Source organism: Procambarus clarkii, chromosome 36 (genome assembly GCF_040958095.1).
Source record: "Procambarus clarkii isolate CNS0578487 chromosome 36, FALCON_Pclarkii_2.0, whole genome shotgun sequence".
NCBI classification, from domain to species: Eukaryota; Metazoa; Arthropoda; class Malacostraca; order Decapoda; family Cambaridae; genus Procambarus; species Procambarus clarkii.
In genome coordinates, this window is record NC_091185.1 from 29,400,180 (window position 1) to 29,419,418 (window position 19,239).

The 19,239-nt window shown below is 41.2% G+C and overlaps 1 protein-coding gene across 1 annotated transcript in view; it reads right to left on the reverse strand.

The window, feature by feature from the left end:
- Positions 1 to 15,632, reverse strand: part of LOC123756167 (inactive hydroxysteroid dehydrogenase-like protein 1) — a 31,342-nt gene extending 15,710 nt beyond the window's left edge. Inside the window, exon 1 of the mRNA XM_069336602.1 lies at positions 15,587 to 15,632. The gene's annotated coding sequence lies outside the window, so the exon portion shown is untranslated. The remainder of the gene's footprint in view (positions 1 to 15,586) is intronic.
- Between the last annotated feature and the right edge of the window lie 3,607 nt (positions 15,633 to 19,239).

The window sequence follows — 19,239 nt, forward strand, 5'->3', positions numbered from 1 at the left end:
AGAACATTATGTATTATAGTGTCAACTTATTGATAACTATAGAAATAAGGAAATAAGTAATGTACCACATCAAATTGTTTGTATGTGTGATAATGGTATGATAGACAGTATACTTAGGAGCTACAAAACTTTTGCCCCAAGAGTGTAACAATTGTATGCTGTACTTACTATATTAACCTGCAATGTTATGGTCACTGCTTGATCGCAAGCGGGGATTTTTCTGGCGGGGGAGAAAGAAACAATTGCGCAGCGCGTCCCGCGGCGTTGCGCGGGCAGTTTGGGGCCGTCGTATAAATACGGGCGCACACTGGGGCTCTGCCTCACTCCGCCTGCCCTCGCCGCTGCCCTCGCAAAACTCACTGCTGCTCAGCGAGTCGTAAACACAGAAGTTTAGCCCGCTCAACTGTTCTCACAGCATGGACCCTACAACAGTTCCTCGCGACAACGACTCGGAGTGACCCGTTAGGGGCGTCCTGCCCTTCTCAACATTTAAGGTAGTTTTTGTGTTTTGTTGGCGCGCGGGACCAGTGTTTGTGTTGGCGCGTCAGACCAGTGTTTGTCTCTTTGTTGGCGCGCGCGCCCTGAAGCACGCCTGTTGGTTCAGCGTTGGTGACCAAATGCAGGTGCAGTGGTCCTAGAGGGGAAGGTGACCCTCGGTGTTATGGGGCACTGGGTTTTTCTCCAGTAGGTGGCTGTTATTTGAACCACACTCGGGAGGAGGCCTGTCCACCCCTACCCTCTCCTTCCCCATCTGCTCAGCCCTGTCCTTAAGCTCCCCACCCAGTCGACGTGAGGTATGCTGTTGGGCGACTTCTGTTATGCCGTTATTTATTATTTACGTTCTTTATATGTCCTTCCTTACAGTCTGACTGTTAGTCAGGGTGTGTTTCCTCACGCTACAATATTTACTGTAATTTTACCTTTGCTTTCGCCCCTAGCTTTAATTTTCATGGATTTGTATTTTCATAAGTTCCTTAATTTATTAATGAATTTAATGGTGGCAAGCTGCATGTTTCTTTTGCAGGCTTTTCATTCAGGTCTGTTTTAACTTTTGCTTATTGCCTATAAGTTATTAGGTAAAGTCAGCTAGGTTAGGCTAGCTGCCGAGTCACAGGCCTCTGGCCACCAGCTTTAAGTTTAATGGACTAGTTTTTCCATAAGTTTCCTTAACTTATTAACGAATTTATTGCAGTGTCAAGCTCCCTGTTTCTTTTGCAGGTTGTACATTTAGTTTTATTTAACTTTAGCTTATTCTTGTAATGTTAATTGTCTATTTGTACTTACTGAATTTGTGCGCCCCTTGAGGGACTTGAAGTAGAGGGGGTAGAAATAGCCTAAGTTACTCTATCCCTTTGAGATGTATTTTTTTCTTGTCTCAATAAACATACTTGAACTTGAACTATAAATATTTTTGGCTTCCTGACCATAAAGTTACCGCCGCAGTCGAGGGTAAGAGACCGGATGTACCCCATATACAAGCCGCACTAGCTATTAGTTCATAAAAGCTGACAACTTACCCAGATAAACATTACTTCCTAATTATATATATATATGCAAATAATACAATTAAAATGTTTAAAACATGATTATATATATGTATCATGTGGACAGTTTTTAATGTAATTTTTTCTCCTGATATTCGGGTTCTTTATTATGCTTCATCTTGAGGCAAAGCCCAATACCTTACGCCATATTGATGCTCTGTCCACAGATCATTCTCTCTCTCTCTCTCTCTCTCTCAAATCATATACATTGATGGTTTCCTACACCGCCACACGGGTGCAGCTGCAAGTGCAGTTGCCTCTACCCATCAGACAGAACTATTTGCCTTGCTTGTTACACTAAAATGTGTACAAGTGTGTGTGTCTATGTATGTATTAACACGATATACTGAACGGGGTGAGAATAGCTTGAGCTACCTCATCCATTTGTGTGTATTTTATCTCAATAAACTTATTTCAATTTCAATTTCAATTCAAGTCTCCAAACTTGATGCATTAATTGTAAGTGATTTTCTACCATCCTGCATTAATTGTAAGTGATTTCTATCATGCTTAATTGCGCGCAACTCTTTAAGACACAATTGTAACATAACCGTGTCTGAAGCTAGACAGAAAACACAACATTATTAGTGATGGTAACATAAGCCATTTCATGTGAATTCCATCTTCGTTGACCTCCGAAACTTGAGGAATGGTCCAGAAAATAGCTACTAAAGTTTAAGTCAAGTGTGAAGATACTTTAGTTGATACTTAGATACTTCCAATAAGTGTAAACATAAGTGCTGACGATGCTACCTTCCTCTATTCAGACCCCAACCCAAACGCACTATATAATAATGAAAATAATAGATTTAAAAAGTCCACTCATGGATGTAAACTAACAAACTCACATCAAACATAAAAAAGACCGACTACTATTTTTGTTCGAAAGTAAATCCTGAAACCAAATTCAACTTCAGATACACAATGTTAACATTAGCAATAATGATTATGGAAAGTTCCTTGACCTATACATAGACAAGAGACTGAACTTCAGCATCCACATACAACACATATGTGGGTGTATACACACACACACACACACACACACACACACACACACACACACACACACACACACACACACACACACGCGCACACACACACACGCACACACGCACACACACACACACACGCACACACACACACACACACACACACACGCACGCACACACACACACACACACACACACACACACACACACACACACACACACACACACACACACACACCAGGAAGACATTTACAGAGAGTAGGGAATTAATTAGGTATCTGGTAGCTAGTTAAGTGGTTTGGGATTTATATCTTGAGGTACTGTATACAATGTTCACAACATAGCAATGTATAATCATTTCATTGTATACAACACATTTTGGTGAAATCCCACGGTATTCCTAGACCAGAATCATAAACATCTCTGACTTCCCACAGCAAGGCGCCGGGCACCGCGGGCTCCAGGCATGATGATTTATGTTTATTTCTCAGAGCAGTAAACAGCCTGCGGCAAAGCTACCCATATGTGTAGAGCTCAGTACTACAGATGAAGAACAACAACGTAAACATTTTTGACGTTGATTAGCTTGCTCAAACACCACTAATTTCCATAAAATAAATATAGACAAAACATTTCTGCTACAAAAATAAATGAGAGTAAGAATGCTTGTGGTCTCTTGAAGTGCAGGATAATTAAAATAAGTTTTATATTTTATAGATATAGTACTTGTTTACAGACTATATAAATCACCACGTTAATAATAATCACCACTCGATAACTGTATTAACAACTCGAATGTAATGATTGGTAGTGATCAGGAAATCGCGTTAAGAAAGGCACTTATGTGTTGTTTTCCGAAGGCAACATTGTTATTGTGTAGTAACCATCTGAAAGAAAATGTTCGCCACTATTTAACGGATAATATTGGATGCACGAACACCGATAGGATTCGTATCCAAAAGAAAATATTTGGTACAAATGGGTTAGTTAGAAGTGTTTGTGAGGATCAGTTTGAAAGGGGAATCAACAATCTCATATTTTACTTTTACAAATACCCAAAGTTCAAAGATTATTTTGATAGTCGTTTGAAATCTTCTTTATGGAATTATGTGTGTGTACCTCACGCAAAAGCCAAAATGGACACGTTATGGACTAATAACAATTGTGAGTCACTAAACCATATCCTGAAACTGACTATTGATTGGAAACCCCAAAAACTGCCAGAATTAATTGAAAAAATTTGCAATGTTTCAACGCTCCAAATGCTAGATCTGAGGAGAGCATTACACGGAGAAGGCAATTATATAATATCATCCAATTTAGATAAGTACCTGGTTCCTAAGGAAGTTTGGGACCAAAAAACTAAAGATGAAAAGAGAGATTACTTATGGTGCTTTATATCAAGAAAACCTTATAATGAAAATACTAAAATGTATGACAAAAACAAAATTTTTTCAATCCCAAAAACATTTGGAATTGCCAAAAAACCATATCAGCGTAAGCGCCCCCGAAGTGAAAGAGCAGTTTAATGCTATATAATAAATGTGTTTTGGAAATAGTAGCTGACGATTTTGTGTTGATATTGCATATCTCTTACCTAATTTGTATTATGAAATATGACATGATAGTGCGTTACAGACTTCAGTTAGGAAATAATTGGACTTGTAATGTGATTACTGATCCATCTGTATCCCAGTCATTTTACTATGTTAATTTTATGTAATTTATTCTTAAGCTTAATAACATTATTTAAATGTGCTAAATTTCCATTTATATATATATATATATATATATATATATATATATATATATATATATATATATGCAAACAAGCCTGAATGGTCCCCAGGACTATATACAACTGAAAACTCACACCCCAGAAGTGACTCGAACCCATACTCCCACAACTGGTATGTACAGGGACGCCTTAATCCGCTTGACCATCACGACCGGACATAAGGAAGTGATAGCCGAGGCTATATGAACCACTTCCCCGCCGGCACTCGGATGGTAATCTTGGGCATAGCATTTTATCAAATCACCTCATTCTTTGGGGCACACGTGAGGAACACAAATGCAAACAAGCCTGAATGGTCCCCAGGACTATATACAACTGAAAACTCACACCCCAGAAGTGACTCGAACCCATACTCCCACAACTGGTATGTACAGGGACGCCTTAATCCGCTTGACCATCACGACCGGACATAAGGAAGTGATAGCCGAGGCTATATGAACCACTTCCCCGCCGGCACTCGGATGGTAATCTTGGGCATAGCATTTTATCAAATCACCTCATTCTTTGGGGCACACGTGAGGAACACAAATGCAAACAAGCCTGAATGGTCCCCAGGACTATATACAACTGAAAACTCACACCCCAGAAGTGACTCGAACCCATACTCCCACAACTGGTATGTACAGGGACGCCTTAATCCGCTTGACCATCACGACCGGACATAAGGAAGTGATAGCCGAGGCTATATGAACCACTTCCCCGCCGGCACTCGGATGGTAATCTTGGGCATAGCATTTTATCAAATCACCTCATTCTTTGGGGCACACGTGAGGAACACAAATGCAAACAAGCCTGAATGGTCCCCAGGACTATATACAAGTGACTATATACAAGCGGGGAAGTGGTTCATATAGCCTCGGCTATCACTTCCTTATGTCCGGTCGTGATGGTCAAGCGGATTAAGGCGTCCCTGTACATACCAGTTGTGGGAGTATGGGTTCGAGTCACTTCTGGGGTGTGAGTTTTCAGTTGTATATAGTCCTGGGGACCATTCAGGCTTGTTTGCATTTGTGTTCCTCACGTGTGCCCCAAAGAATGAGGTGATTTGATAAAATGCTATGCCCAAGATTACCATCCGAGTGCCGGCGGGGAAGTGGTTCATATAGCCTCGGCTATCACTTCCTTATGTCCGGTCGTGATGGTCAAGCGGATTAAGGCGTCCCTGTACATACCAGTTGTGGGAGTATGGGTTCGAGTCACTTCTGGGGTGTGAGTTTTCAGTTATATATATATATATATATATATATATATATATATATATTATGTTTCCAAATTTCTGATGATATACAACATATTGTGGTTTATAATTAAGTTCTTATTAATAGTGATCCTGCATCAAAATTAACAATGTTCAAATTCGGTTTTGTATGTTAAAATTAACTACATTTTTATGTTAATTTCTTTCTGTAAATAATGATGATAAAGTGCAATAAAGGTATGATTGAGACAATGTTAAATCGTTAAATCCTAAATATATCTTGAGTCTTATACTTGAAATATTAAATGAACATATAGTGTGTAGTGTAGTGTTTCAATTATTATTAAGAGGGAAGGGTTGGGGGTAATGGTTCATATGTCCACATTCGAATGCCCCTCTTCCCAGGACTGGGGGTGCGGGAGTGTACAATAAAGTATACCCACCTCCGGCAGCAGCTTGTCGAAGGCGGAAGTGGAGTCTAGGCCGTTTGTCATGAAAATTATAGTGTGATGGCTCTTATTTTTATTATGGGTACATAATAAGATTATGCCTTTATTCTTAATTTATATTACAATGCTGGTAAAATACACTTCTTGATGAGTATGGAGTACAAATGAACTCATTGTGTACCCTATACTCACAGGATGAGTATAGGGTACACAATAAACTACCACTCACATCATGGGTATGGGTTGCACAAGAAACTATCGGAGAGCAGAGTATGGAAAGCAAAGTAAACAAAGATTCACACGATGAGAAAGGGTTCCACAATGTCCTATGACTCACAGGATGAGTATGAGGTGCATAATAAATTACCATTCATAGGATGAGTATGGGTTTCACAATAAACTAAAGGTAACAGGATGAGCATGGGTTGCACAAACTATTGGTAACAGGATGGGTATGGGTTGCACAATAAATTACTGTGCTAGGATGAGTGTGAGTAGGATATATATATAAACATATTGTGGTTTATAATTAAGTTCTTAATAGTGATCCTATCCTGCATCATAATTTACATAATATATATATATATATATATATATATATATATATATATATATATATATATATATATATAATTAGGAAGTAATGTTTATTTGGGTAAGTTGTCAGCTTATATGAACTAATAGCTAGTGTGGCTTGTATATGGGGTACATCCGGTGTCTTACCCTCGACGGTACCCTCCTTACCCTTATCCGCGGCGGTACCTTTATGGTCAGGAAGCCACGGATATTTACAATGGGGCTCGGTCAGTCAATATGATTCCTTTGACATCACTAAACTAACTCTTATGTATTCTGTTCTCGTATTGACAATTTGAATGACATCAAGAATATTTTGAATATCTTCTGATATAGATGGTGCTGTAGTTGATTGTTGTTCATGACAAGTCCAATGGGTCATTAGCATCGCTCAGATTAGTGGGAAGAAATTCTTGCTGCAACAATGTGTGTTCTCAGAGCTAACTAGGGTAACTAAAATACTTATTTCCTAAATAAATACTTTAATTGTAAATATTTGAAAATATATGGTATGTATCAGAATTTCTGACGATATAAAACATATTGTGGTTTATAATTAAGTTCTTAACAGTGATCCTATCCTGCATCATAATTTACATAATATCTACTTCTGTTTTGTGTATTAAAATGACTACTTTTTATGTTAATTTCTTTCTGTAAATGATGATGATGATGATAAAGATCAGTAAATGTAAGTAAGAACATAAGAATGAAGGTAACTGCAAAAGACTTATTGGCCCATACGAGGCAGCTCCTCGTATGGAGCTGCCTTTGATAAGTAATTACCAAAGAAGGCACCAAGCCGGGAAGGCTGTGTAGCACAATCAAATAAGTCAACTGCTCCTGAAGAGGACGGTATTACTTACAGTTTACTGAGATTAGTCTCACAAGTACCAGGTAATCCACTTTTAGTGTTGTACAGAATGAGTTTAAGTGAAGGAGTATTACCTGATGATTGGACAGTGTCATTGTTCCCATCCCCAAAGCACACTCAGATAATTATAGACCCATATCTCTACCATAATTTTGTCTATTAGCACAGTTTTCGGCGTGAATGCATTTTGGTTCTACAAGGTAGCCAACTCCATCAAAATATTAAATATGTACCCAACTCAATTAACGATTAATCAACCAATTACTCCATGGGATAACTTGGATCTAGCAGTTGATTTTGTAAATGCACCCAAGAAAGATAATGTACACTCTACATTATTAAAACAGTTAACACTGTGAAGCATCACTGAAAGTACTCAGAGTATGGGTAACGATGTGTATCAGTGCTATACCGACGGTTCTGTAGAAGAAGGTGGACGATGTACCGGATGTGCATGTAATATATTTGAACAATCTTCTCTCTTACATACATGAATGAAGCGCTATGCTAAACTGTGTAATTACTATTTGAGTACTGGAACACTTGATGATATATTGAACTTGTACCCTAGATTGACGATGTAACGTATCAATTATACAATGAATGTATGTGATGTAACTCTATAACCTGAGCTTGTGAAAGCACCTTAATCACCTTCAGTGATTAAGTGCTTAATTGCACACTAGTTTCTCTATCAGTTATCTCACCTTGTCAGAGTAAAAGAGACAAATATATGTGTATGTATGTGTTCAGAATTCAATTTCACCTTTGTAAATGCACGTTAATGACACTATGTAAAAGACACATCGAACACTTTATGTAGGGCATACGTAAATCTGTGTATTTATGTATTTACGTATGTAGCTTAGCCTAGCATTTTAAAAACACTACAATCACCTTATGTGGTTGATTGTTCAATAAATCCCTGAACTATATGTTTAACAAATCTCTAACCCTATCAATGGAGTTAGTTTAGTTCTTATATTATGCACCCTATACCCATCTTGTGGGCGGTAGTGGAAAGGGTTAGAGTCCATGGCGGACTGAAGAAAATGTATATATGATGGTTAGCATTGTTAATGTGTGGCCACGTCTGTGGTAGAAAATAATACAAAAAAATCAAATAAAGGTATTATTGAAACTTTATACGAAAACATTAAATCCTAAATATATCTTTAATATTATACTTGAAATATGGTATACTTTGCTCTCTCCATCGTACTTCTGCACCTGCTGGCAAGTGGTTCGGTGCAGTGTGCAGGTGATGTTCATTACTGGGTGAGCTGGCAAGTGGTGCTCACCTGCCAGCTCACCCAACGAAAATTTGGTTTTTAATACACTTACACATTTATTGGGTCTTTCCTTCACCTTCATTCAAGCACTAGGGTATTACAGTAAGTGTTTTAATTATAATATTTATTAACGTTATTATTTTTAATTTTTATTATTATTAACAGGAGAGGATCGAGTGTGTGTGTGTGTGGGGGGGGGGGGGGGGGGGAATAATGGTACACATGTCCACATCCCAATGCCCGCCCTTCCAGGACTGGGGGTGCGGGGGTGTACAATAAACTATACCCACATCCGGCGGCAGCTTGTCGAAGGCGGAAGTGTAGCCTAGAGAATTTGTCATGATAATTAGTGATGACTCTTATTTTGATTATGGGTCTGTAATCCAGTTAAGCTTTTATTCTTAATTTATATTACAATGCTGGTAAAATACACTTCTTGATGATGAGTATGGAGTACAAATGAACTCATTGTGTACCCAAGTTCAAGTTCAAGTATGTTTATTGAGATAAGCAATAAATAAATCTCAAAGGGATAGAGTAGCTTAGGCTATTTCAACCCCCCTCTAATTCAAGTCCCTCAAGGGGCGCACAAATACTGTGACTACAAATAGACAAATAACATTACAAGAATCCAAACAAGAATTGTGAACCCTATACTCACAGGATGAATATAGGGTACACAATAAACTACCACTCACATCATGGGTATGGGTTGCACAAGAAACTATCGCGCAGAGGATGAATATGGAGAGCAAAGTAAACAAAGATTCACACGATGAGAAAGGGTTGCGCAATGTCCTATGACTCACAGAATGAGTATTAGCTGCACAATAAACTACAGGTCACAGGATAAGTATGGGTTGCACAATAAATTACAGGTCACAGGATGGGTATGGGCTGCACAAACTACCGGTAACAGGATGAGTATGGGATGCACAATAAATTACGGGTCACAGGATGAGTATGGGTTGCACAAACTACTGGTAACAAGATGAGTATGGGATGCACAATAAATTACCGCACAGAGGATGAGTATAGGGTGCACAAACTGGTTGGGTAAATGGAAATGGTTGGGTACATTTCCTTTCACCTAATGCGACTATTCATGTGTCCGGACTTTCAATTCAGTTATATTTATGCCAAAGTATTAACATGCAGCTTATATTTATGTCTTTATGATGACATAGAAAACTTCGTTTATTACAATATCTAGATTAAATTAACATTGATCTTCGGAAGGTCATAGTTCCCATATCGGTAAGGAGAGCGTCGGCCATGAAGCCTTGTTTAAAGTATGAATATTTTTCCTCTCTAATAAGGTATAATCTCTGTGATGGATTCACAAAAACTATTTTATATCTGCCTTTCTGATAACATATACAAATATAATCTTTATTTGTGAATATTTGTTAATTAAGCAATATATCAGAGGGCGTGTAGGGTTCGGTGTTCAATGAACGAAAAGGACTGGATCACTGTGTACAGGAGGCTGATATGGCAGCAAACACTCTCCTGGCGACCATATTTCTTGGATAAGTCGCTCCACACAATTGTCGCTTGGACCGTCGACTTCCTATGGCGTCACCTCTCACATATTTACGTCTCATTTTGTTATGAAATTAGATTATTTCAGAGAAAAAATAGGTTTGATCATGTTCTACGTGTAGCACCAACATTATAGTAAGTAAATATACCATATTTCTTCATTACTTACGTAATGCTAATACGTTTTGGGTAGTTTTGGCCTGATTTGGGTGATTGGGGTAATTCTATGGACCGCGGGGTTATGTTGTGTTGATAGCGTCAGCTGATCCTTGTTACCCTTGGCCGGTCCATATGGGTAATTCTATGGACCAAATAGGACGATTTGAGTAGTTTTGGGCCGATTTGGGTAATTCTATGGACCACAACCGATTTGGGTTGCACAACCATGTGCAACCCAAACCCCAACAAATCACACCACTGGTGTTATGTAATCGGAACCCGACAAGTTATGAAACCGGAGCCCGACCAGTTGTGTACCCGTAAGCCTAGCAAGTATACATCTCATCCAACCCCCATAAAGCTAAACAGTCCCAGAGCACAACCAAACTCCATTCCTAGCTCGACCAAACAAAAATCTGCTTAGAGCTACCTAAAACCCTCCACTTGTCCTAGAAACACACTATGGAGCCATATCAAACAATTGAACTATACACAAAAAAAGAAACCCAAATTTCTAGCAAACAAACATAAAGCCCTTGCAAAGAAACAAAGCCCTAGCAAACAAACCTGGAGCACTAGTACACAAACAACCACTGGAGCACAACCATGTACGAACAAGAGCACAACCATGTACGAACCGGAGCACAACCAAGCACAACTCAAAGCCCAACAAGTCACACCCCCGGAGTAATGCAATCGGAACCCGACAAGTTGTGTAACCGGAGCCCAACCAGTTGTGTAACTGCAAGCCTAACATGAACGAACCAAACATACATCCTCTTTATCACAACCGTGCACGAACGGAAGCCCGACCATGCACAACCCAAAACTCAGGTGACACCCCCGGAGCCCGACCAGTTACTTAACCGGAGCCCGACCAGTTATTTAACCGGAGCCCGACCAGTTATTAACCGGAGCCCGACCAGTTGTGTGACCGGACCCCGACCAGTTGTGTAACCATAAGCCTAGCACGTATACATCTCATCCAACCCCCACCATTAAGCTAAACAGTCCCAGAGCACAACCAAACTCCATTCCTAGCTCGACCAAACAAAAATCTGCTTAGAGCTACCTAAAACCCTCCACTTGCCCTAGAAACCAACTATGGAGCCATATCAAACAATTGAACTATATACAAAAAAAGAAACTCAAATTTCTAGGAAACATATAAACAGAGCCCTTGCAAACAAACCTGGAGCACTAATACACAAACAACCACTGGTGCACAACCATATACGAACCGGAGCACAACCAAGTACGAACCGGAGCACAACCATGTGCAACCCAAAGCCCAACAAGTCACACCACTGGTGTTATGTAATCGGAACCCGACAAGTTATGAAACCGGAGCCCGACCAGTTGTCTAACCGCAAGCCTAGCATGAACGAACTAAACAAACAACCTCTGAAGCACAACCATGCACGAACGGAAGCCCGACCATGCACAACCCATAGCCCAAGTGACACCCCCGGAGCCCGACCAGTTATTTAACCGGAGCCCGACCAGTTATTTAACCGGAGCCCGACCAGTTATTTAACCGGAGCCCGACCAGTTGTGTAACCGAAGCTTGACCAGTTGTGTAACCAGACCCCGACCAGTTGTGTAACCGTAAGCCTAGCAAGTATACATCTCATCCAACCCCCATAAAGCTAAACAGTCCCAGAGCACAACCAAACTCCATTCCTAGCTCGACCAAACAAAAATCTGCTTAGAGCTACCTAAAACCCTCCACTTGTCCTAGAAACACACTATGGAGCCATATCAAACAATTGAACTATACACAAAAAAAGAAACCCAAATTTCTAGCAAACAAACATAAAGCCCTTGCAAAGAAACAAAGCCCTAGCAAACAAACCTGGAGCACTAGTACACAAACAACCACTGGAGCACAACCATGTACGAACAAGAGCACAACCATGTACGAACCGGAGCACAACCATGCACAACTCAAAGCCCAACAAGTCACACCCCCGGAGTAATGCAATCGGAACCCGACAAGTTGTGTAACCGGAGCCCAACCAGTTGTGTAACTGCAAGCCTAACATGAACGAACCAAACATACAGCCTCTGGATCACAACCATGCACGAACGGAAGCCCGACCATGCACAACCCAAAACTCAGGTGACACCCCCGGAGCCCGACCAGTTACTTAACCGGAGCCCGACCAGTTATTTAACCGGAGCCCGACCAGTTATTAACCGGAGCCCGACCAGTTGTGTAACCTGAGCCCCACCAGTTGTGTAACCGGACCCCGACCAGTTGTGTAACCATAAGCCTAGCACGTATACATCTCATCCAACCCCCACCATTAAGCTAAACAGTCCCAGAGCACAACCAAACTCCATTCCTAGCTCGACCAAACAAAAATCTGCTTAGAGCTACCTAAAACCCTCCACTTGCCCTAGAAACACACTATGGAGCCATATCAAACAATTGAACTATATACAAAAAAAGAAACTCAAATTTCTAGGAAACATATAAACAGAGCCCTTGCAAACAAACCTGGAGCACTAATACACAAACAACCACTGGTGCACAACCATATACGAACCGGAGCACAACCAAGTACGAACCGGAGCACAACCATGTGCAACCCAAAGCCCAACAAGTCACACCACTGGTGTTATGTAATCGGAACCCGACAAGTTATGAAACCGGAGCCCGACCAGTTGTCTAACCGCAAGCCTAGCATGAACGAACCAAACAAACAACCTCTGAAGCACAACCATGCACGAACGGAAGCCCGACCATGCACAACCCATAGCCCAAGTGACACCCCCGGAGCCCGACCAGTTATTTAACCGGAGCCCGACCAGTTATTTAACCGGAGCCCGACCAGTTATTTAACCGGAGCCCGACCAGTTGTGTAACCGAAGCTTGACCAGTTGTGTAACCAGACCCCGACCAGTTGTGTAACCGTAAGCCTAGCAAGTATACATCTCATCCAACCTCCATAAAGCTAAACAGTCTCAGAGCACAACCAAACTCCATTCCTAGCTCGACCAAACAAAAATCTGCTTAGAGCTACCTAAAACCCTCCACTTGTCCTAGAAACACACTATGGAGCCATATCAAACAATTGAACTATACACAAAAAAAGAAACCCAAATTTCTAGCAAACAAACATAAAGCCCTTGCAAAGAAACAAAGCCCTAGCAAACAAACCTGGAGCACTAGTACACAAACAACCACTGGAGCACAACCATGTACGAACAAGAGCACAACCATGTACGAACCGGAGCACAACCATGCACAACTCAAAGCCCAACAAGTCACACCCCCGGAGTAATGCAATCGGAACCCGAGAAGTTGTGTAACCGGAGCCCAACCAGTTGAGTAACTGCAAGCCTAACATGAACGAACCAAACATACAGCCTCTGGATCACAACCATGCACGAACGGAAGCCCGACCATGCACAACCCAAAACTCAGGTGACACCCCCGGAGCCCGACCAGTTACTTAACCGGAGCCCGACCAGTTATTTAACCGGAGCCCGACCAGTTATTAACCGGAGCCCGACCAGTTGTGTAACCTGAGCCCCACCAGTTGTGTAACCGGACCCCGACCAGTTGTGTAACCATAAGCCTAGCACGTATACATCTCATCCAACCCCCACCATTAAGCTAAACAGTCCCAGAGCACAACCAAACTCCATTCCTAGCTCGACCAAACAAAAATCTGCTTAGAGCTACCTAAAACCCTCCACTTGCCCTAGAAACACACTATGGAGCCATATCAAACAATTGAACTATATATAAAAAAAAAGAAACCCGAATTTCTAGCAAACATATAAACATAAAGCCCTAGCAAAAAACCTAGAGCACTAGTACACAAACAACCACTGAAGCACAACCATGTACGAACCGGAGCACAACCATGCACAACCCAAAGCCCAACAAGTCACACCCCTGGAGTTATGTAATCGAAACCCGACCAGTTGTGTATCCAGAGCCCGACCAGTTGTGTATCCAGAGCCCTGGAATATAGCTGGAAAGGATCATCAGGTCAAATAGGGGGACCTTTGACAAGCCGCCGGCTTACTGCCCTCATCGAGGCCACTAGTGTTAGTGGCCCTCAGGTAAATTCAGTTCCCTGAGGGGTGTCCCCGCTCCTTCCTGTTGTGAAGTTGTTCATCTAATGCAGTATCATACTATCAAGCAAGAGGAGCCACACATCTATGGTTCATCCAATAATATCAGCGGACTTCTAGATGTTACTATACTGCTCGGCTTAGACTCGGTTACAAGTATCTCTGGGAATTCTCATTATCTGCTGATGTTGATCTGACCAAATGTAAACTGTATCAAGATTGTAACTTGCTTAGCTTCAGTCCTTTAGCCCATTATGTGCCTCTGTAACCCTTTCTACTACCACCCACAAGATGGGTATGGGGTGCATAATAAATGAACTAAACTAAACTATTGCAGTATTTGTACATTGAACTGTCGCTTGTCAGTAAACTTAGTTGTTAACTATTAACTTCATGAAATAATATTACCTTATACGCGAGAATAATTCTGAATACACAGCGAGAAAATTGATGAATGAGGCTTTGGGTCGGGTGGCGGCGTAGGCGAGCCTGGCCTGAGGACAGGCAACTGTAAATGCTTCACCCTACACATACTTCAAGTGAAAATAATTGCCAACAGAACCTAAATACCGAACCTACTATACGCCTAATTAATTATAGAATATATAATTAATTTATACACGATAAAAACTTTTTAATACACAGTACATGAAAGTCGATAATAAATGCGTCTTGGGATGTGGGGGAGACGACCGTCGCGTTAACGAGCCTAGCCTGACGACGGGGTAGTTTAACACTGGGGAAGTGTATTCTACATAATATCCTACCCATATAATGTTGGCAAATCATGATCCTCAAAAATCTTCCACAATATCCGAGAGACGACAGACTATTTAGCATTAGTGGAATACAAACATTTGAATACTACACAACCCGGATGAAAAAAAAATCGGGAAACAATGACCCTCGGACACATAACAAAACTCAATGCTATAATAGCGAACAAATGTATAATGCATTAAGCATTGTAGGTGGAGGTAGACTATATATTCATGCATACCTCCCAACTGCTCATATATATTTAAAAAAAAAAAAAAAAAAAAAAAAAAAAAAAAGATCAGCCTTACCTACACGGGACCGACGATGCTCACGCCACGGCTGTTTCCTGGCGACTGACCGGGTCGTCGTCGATGAGCCCGTAGCGACCAACCGACCCAGAGACTCCCTGCCTAAAATTATTTGAACAACGTATTGAAATTCCTAGCGTATAGCGCCAGGATTGTGTAAATTAATATTTATATGCATTATAGGCCTTTCTAAAGTAATTTATAGATCTGAATATCATATATTGTCTAACAAACGAATTATTTAAGTTAAGATTTTAATTCTGCCAGATACAATTAAGTCTCATCGCACACAAGAAGATTCGTCGGCGGATTTTTTTTTTTATTTATATATAAAAAGTTTTTAAATTCTTGTAAAGCCAGTTTTTAAATTCTTGTAAAGCCACTATAGCATGCATAGCGTTTCAGGTAGGTCCTTAATCCTAATGTTTATCCCGGAGTATGACCCGCCAAATCGTTTAACAACCTATTCTCTGTCGGGTGAACAGTTAAGGAGTGTCGTCCGGTCAGTCCTTCCCGGCCAGGATCAAAGGGCTGGCGAAGAGCCGGGCACGTGCTTTACCACTGCGCCACAGAGACTGCTCCGTGGCGTAGTGGAATTTTGAATTTTGAAACCTGACTAACATAGCTCAACCCAACCTAACGTAACCCACATCAAACCAATCTAATCCAACCGAGCCCAATGAAGCCTAACTTTAATAACATAGCCTAATACAGCCTAGCATAACAATACATCCAGATTTAAAACAGAAAATGAGTTTAGTCGAATCGCCTCGTGTCCGCGTGTAACCAGAACCCGACCAGTTGTGTACCAATACTGACGTAGCAAACAAACACCTGCAGACGAGGAGTCACAATAACGTGGCTGAAATTTGTTGACCAGACCACACACTAGAAAGTGAAGGGACGACGACGTTTCGGTCCGTTCTGGACCATTCTCAAGTCGATTGTGAGAATGTACAATTGATTCGAGAATGGTCCAGGAAGCCCGTAAGTGGTGGCCCGTAATAGCCCGAAAGTGGTGGCCCTTTTGAGCCATCACCAGTATCAAGAGATGATACTGGAGATCTGTGGAGGTGCGACTGCACCCTGCGTGGCGGGAGATGTCTCCCGTGGTAGTCTCAGGTAGCAAGCATGATTAATTATCGCCAATGTGGGAGCTACTTCATTTTTTCCCTAAACTATTCCACGTTCGTAGAAAGTCTATTGTAACTACTTAAAGGTTCCCAACAATCCCCATAATCGCTAATGACACCTGCAATTTAGTCACTAAACATTAAAGATATATGTAATTACGTTAATGCATGTCTCCCAACACGGGAGACATCTCCCGTCACGCAGGGTGCAGTCGCACCTCCATAGATCTCCAGTATCAGCTCTTGATACTGGTAATGGCTGAAAAGGGCCACCACTTACGGGCTATTCATGCCCGTGCCACCTTTTGGGTGGCTTAATCTTCATAAACAATCAATCATGTCCCCAAGGCGTTCATGCAGGAACCAGCAAAGATTCCCAACAGACCAAATGATGATCAGTCTACCAAGAACCAATAACATACAGGTCAGCAGGTGAAGTGGACAATAATATTAAGAACCAGCATCAGTCAGTCGAGTTCCATCTTTCACACCAGATGCTACAAGTCTTGCTACAGAACACAGAGCCACTCCAGCCCTCTCTGCTCTCCCCGCCACTTGGGGTGGACGGTAGAGCGACGTCTTCCTTCATGCAGGTCGGCGTTCAATCCCCGACCGTCCAAGTGGTTAGGCACCATTCCTTCCTCCCGTCCCATCCCAAATTCTTATCCTGACACCTTTCCCAGTGCTATATGGTCAAAATGGCCTGGCGCTTTCTCCTGATAATTCCCTTCCTTCCCTCTCCCCATCATATATATATATATATATATATATATATATATATATATATATATATATATATATATATATATATATATATATATATATATATATATATATTATATTATATATTATATATATATTATATATATTATATATATATTATATATATAATATCTATGTCAAGTCCTCACCATGACCCGAACATCGTGGTACGACGCTGAAGCAACATTAATATATTCAATTCCTAAAGCCTTTGTTCGCTTGCGACGAGAGTTTTAACCTGGACGTGTAAGTGACATCTGGCGGTGTGAGGCCGTGGGACCTCCGCGTGGCTGCCCACCAACATGGCTGCCCTCCGCATGGTTGCCTCTTGAAGCAATAGGTCAGCGGCGGACAGGAATGCCTCTGTGAGATTACTGGCCTCGGCCTGGCGGTAATGTGACGCAACTATAGCAGTTCCACCTGCATATATCATCTTGCTGTCGTTTAGTTCATCTCCTCCTCCTACCATTCACTACTGCCCTCCCTTCCTACCCTTCAATACTCTTTCCTACCTACTATTCTCCTCGTCTCATCTTTTAATACTCCTTTCCTCCTCCTTTTACCCTTCAATACTCCCTCCTTCCACCCTGGTCCTCGGAATCATTGACAATGTGATTCAAGACGAATGGTGAGGCTTGAATCCTTCTCAATCTTCGTCATCATCTGCAGTCGAGCGATTGATTCAACGCGACTGGAACCGTTTCAGGAAGCCACAAGTAAACAACAGGAAATGATTACAAGTGTTGAAAACTAGCTGAACTCCACCCATTCAATCCAAGTTCAAGTTCAAGTATGTTTATTGAGATAAGCTAGAAATACATCTCAAAGGGATAGAGTAGCTTAGGCTATTTCTACCCCCCACTCCACCCATGTTCACTATGAGCTCGAGCACCACAAATTACGAGACTCAGTGGTGGCGTTTTCATCTATATTTCCTGCAGGATCTGTAGGGGAAAACTGTACATTGTGATAGGCAAGCCTTAGGGAAAGCTGCATGGGTCTTACCTTCAAACAAACTGATATTTCAGCAGCTTATAGAATTGGAAGGAAAACATTCGTGAGGTTCATACATCAGGATTCACGAAGCATTTACGCAAGCACTTACGAACCTGTAAATCTTTTCTCAATCTTTGGCGGCTTTATTTACAATTATTAAACAGTTAATGAGCTCCGAAGCACCAGGAGGCTGTTTATAACAATAACAACAGTTGATTGGCAAAGTTTTCAAGCTTGTAAACTGTTTAATAAATGTAACCAAAGCCGTCAAAGATTGAAGAAAGATGTACACGTTCGTAAGCCCTTGCGTATCTGCTTCGTGAATCTGGCCCCAGGAGAGTTTGTGTTAAATAGTTACTGGAAAAAGAAGGAACTTGACAGCTCTGATGCGGCTCAGACAAATGGTGTCTTTATCAATGTGTCTCAACAGAAAAAAGGCAGGAACTTTTCTGCAAACTGCAACAGTCTCGTTGTAACAATGAAATGATGAGGACCATAGTACATATACCGACGTACAACGCAATTAGAAAGTAGAAATCGGTACTGTTGAATTTGGACAAATTGGAAAACTATTTTCTACTTATGTTGTAAAGGCAGCCTATCCTAACCTTACTAGGCCTAATACATGGTATCTGAGGCCTAATACATGGTATCTGAGGCCTAATATATGGTAGCTGAGGCCTAATACATGGTATCTGAGGCCTAATACATGGTAGCTGAGGCCTAATACATGGTAGCTGAGGCCTAATACATGGTATCTGA